At 35.5% G+C, this 4,025-nt stretch overlaps 1 pseudogene; it reads left to right on the forward strand.

Annotated features, from left to right (window-relative positions):
- Positions 1–1,862: 1,862 nt before the first annotated feature.
- Positions 1,863–2,906, forward strand: LOC100476339 (annotated as a pseudogene).
- The last annotated feature ends 1,119 nt before the right edge of the window (positions 2,907–4,025 follow it).

The raw sequence follows: 4,025 nt of genomic DNA on the forward strand, positions 1-4,025 counted from the left end.
GACAACCCACTGACTACACCAAGACTCATCTTAACGCAGGAGAGAATAAGATGCATGCTGGCTAATTTTGCCATTATTGTTGTTGTTATTTTATTATTATTATTATTATTATTATTATTATTATTATTAATTTTATCTTAAGCTATCTCCACATCTAAAAGCAGGGTAACTCATCAAGTCAATCAAACACCCAGTGACAGGAGGCAGTTTCTGACTAGTACATGATCTCTTGGTTTGAAGGTGATCAACATACGACGCTGTAATAGAAGCTGGATATGTGGTGTAATGTGCACTGGGTATTATATGTAACTAATGAATCATGGAACATTACATCAAAACTAATGATGTATTATACAGTGGCTAACAGAACATAATAAAAAAATGTTCTCTGTTATCAAGAAGTACTTGATCAATGTAAGATACACAATTGTAAAAAATAAAAATAAATAAAAACTGGATATGTAAAGACGTATGCTTATTTCTGGCAGTGGCAACCCACAGAGGTCTTCAAGTTCTTCACAAGAAGTTTGAGGCTCTTAGTGTGAGCAAAGGGAGAGCAGATGTGGATATTTTTGTTATCCTATTTTCTTTAAAAGTGATTACTCTTTTTGGTGAACAAATCAAAACCAAGTATCTGCATGAAAACCATGAGTTGAAATCAAACTGCACAAATGTTAGAAAAGTAATGGATGACCTAGTATGTGAACACGTTGTTTCTAAGGAGAAGGTACTAGGTGGACATAGACAACAGGTTCTTTTAGTCTGTTTTGTAAATAACAAAAGAAACTTGGATCTTACTGTCAATGTTGTAACATATACAAGTACACACAGGTTTCAGAGAGGACAGTACCCTAACAATTTAAAATGATATTTTTAAGAATTTCATGAACAAATGAATGTCACAGTTTTTCAAGAACATAGTAGAATAGGATATTGGAGTATTTTACTTTACTACCATTTTTTTAGGATGGTTTTTAAACATGATTTAAAGGGTGCCTGGGTGGCTCAGTTGTTAAGGGTCTGCCTTTGGCTTAGGGCGTGATCCCAGGATCCTGGGATCGAGCCCTGCATCAGGCTCCCTGCTCCACTGGGAGCCTGCTTCTTCCTCTTCCACTCCCCCTGCTTGTGCTCCCTCTCTCGCTGGCTGTCTCTCTTGTTGTCAAATAAATAACTAAAATCTTTTAAAAAAAAAAAGAATAGTATGAAATTACAACAGCAAGAACCCTAAAAGATCACATAGAAAGTAAATTTACTCTCCCTCATTGATAATCTGAATTTACTATAGAGCATGTAAATACAGTAAGTGTTTTGCCTGGATGGAAAATAAGCTAATTAGATTAAAAGCTTAAATTATCATAAATGTGCATAACACAATGTTTAGCCATAATGATCAACTTTCCCTTAAATTATAATGTCCAGAGTCAAAAGGCTTGAGTAAAGTAGAAATGTTTTAAAATTATAAAAATAAATTTCCTATAAAATAAATTAGCAATTCTTTTCATAGTCAAATAAAATCTATAGTATCTGACCTGGAAATAAGTGTAAATTTTTCCTCAAAAATATTACTAAGGAAATCACTAAAAGATGAGAATGGAAATGGCATAATTTTCTAAAATAGTGAAAAAATCAGACAAAGTGCAGTGGGAAATTGTGACTTATCAACTCTTCATCATATTTTAAAATTTTGAACAACAACAACATAAAAACTAAAATTATTCAGTTTCTTTTAATATATGAAAATACCTTTATTACACAAAGTTAATGGAATGCATTTAGTAAGTACACTCTGGTTTCTAAAAGCACATTAAATCATGGATAAGGAATAGAGAAAAAATAGTAAGAACTGAATCAAATGATCCTGGGTGAGTATTTTTATATTTGCCATTGTTCTTAAACTTAAGTAATAAACTGATTCATTTAAATGATATTAATAAATCTCTTCTCGTTCTGTTATCATTAGACAGAGCCATGAGGAGTGGAATGAGACAGAAACCACAGATTTCATTCTCCTTGGATTCTTCCCTGAATTTAAACACATCACAGCCATGGTCTCCATCATTCTCCTCATCTACATGGCTGCCTTCACTGGCAACACTCTTCTGATCTTCCTCATTTGGTTGTATTCCCATCTCCACACCCCCATGTACTTCCTTCTCAGTTAGCTTTCTTTGATGGACTTAACTTTGACCTCTAGCATTGTCCTCAAGATGGCGGCCAACTTCTTCTCTGGATGGAGGAGCATAACATTCCTGGCTTGTGGGACTCAAATTTTCTTCTCCCTGACTGTGGCCATTGCAGAATGCATCCTTATAACTCTCATGTGCTTTGATCGTTATGTGGCTATATGTGATCCTCTCTGATACACAATCATTATCAACCCTAGGGTTTGTTTACAGATGATTGCCATGTCTTGGGCTGGAGGGGCACTCACTTCACTAGGCCACACTGCTTTTACCTTGCATTTTAATATCTGTAGCCCCAGAGAGATTCCCCAGTTCTTCTGTGAAGTCATGGCTGTGCTTAGGATCGTCTGTGAGGATATCTCAGCCTATGAGAAGGCAGTGGTGATAACAAGCATCCTTGTTCTGCTGCTGCCCTTATCTCTCATCTTGTCTTCCTATGTTGTCATCTTCCTTGCTGTACTCCGAATGAACTCCCCAGAAGGCAGGAACAAAGCTCTGGCCACCTGCTCCTCTCATCTCTGTGTGGTGGGTCTCTATTTTGGTCCAGGTATGTGCATCTACATGAGACCTGGTTCTGCCCATACTCCAAAGTTGAATCAGGGTCTTTTTCTGTTTGGAACTGTCCTCACTCCACTCCTAAACCCTCTTGCCTACAGTCTTAGAAACAAGGAAGTTCTAAGTGTACTGAAAATGTTAATGGAGAGGTTTCAGTCCTCCAGGTAAATGGCAGAAATCCTACTGTCACTTATAGGTAAAACAGAGATGTATCAGCAAAGGGGCATTTTGTCAGTTAAAAAAATAATAACAATAATCCCTTCAAGATCCTGGGAAAGTCCACTCACTTTACTGAGTTTATCTGCAGAAAAGAAAAAAAAAGTTTATCATTTCCTTTCTCCATCTTAAAATTTATTTCTGATCGTCCTATATGATGTGCTGAAAAAGGACAAGGAACAGCGTACGTCAATTATCTTCATGATTCGTACTTGATGGTAATGTGCACTTCAGCATTTCCAAAAGTTTCATGTTGATTCCATGAAAAAAGATCAGTGTCTCCATGTCTAGAATGAAAAAACAAACAAACAACAACAACAACAAAACCAAAGCACATAGATACCTCAGGATAATTCCCTCTAAAATTAATTAATGGGTATGATGATAAATTAGGAATCAGATCAACTTAGCAGTGTTGCTTTTTTCTATCTATCTAACAGAACTATTAATTCCTCTTACTCCTGTAGAAAATAGTCTTCATTCTATGTCAGTGCTTCCAAAGAGTGGTTTTCTGATCACTTGCATTGGAGTTGTTTGCTGATGTCACAAAATATACCACTGTTGTGCCCATCTCAGATTAGCAGAATTATAATCTGTTAAAATGGGCTCAAGAATCTGACTGGCAGGCTGTTTAGTGATTGTCATGTTTACCAAGGTTTGTAAGCCGCTGATTTAATTATTGACCTAATTTTCTAGACCTGCCTTGCAAAATAATTTCTGAGTCTTAAAGTTACCTGATCTCTTTCTAATGTATATAATAGAACAGGTCAAGGTGGCTAGCAAAAACTAATATTCTTTTTTAAGATAGTAGAAAATAAACTTTATGTTTGGAATAGTTCATAATTTAAAACATTTGAGAACAGAGTAAAGGGAAAGTAAAAATAAAGAAAAAAGACTCATATTTGTGATATAAAATATGAATGATTGAAGATATTTATAACACAATAAAATTTAAAGCAGGAGGCATTATAGGTGTTTCCAAAGTGTTGATATATTTCCAAAAAAATTGAAAATATATCATTGAGCTCCACATCATGCTCTCTGCTCAGCAGGGAGCCCACTACTCCCTTG

The sequence above is a fragment of the Ailuropoda melanoleuca genome, unplaced genomic scaffold (assembly GCF_002007445.2).
Source record: "Ailuropoda melanoleuca isolate Jingjing unplaced genomic scaffold, ASM200744v2 unplaced-scaffold7480, whole genome shotgun sequence".
Classification (NCBI taxonomy): domain Eukaryota; kingdom Metazoa; phylum Chordata; class Mammalia; order Carnivora; family Ursidae; genus Ailuropoda; species Ailuropoda melanoleuca.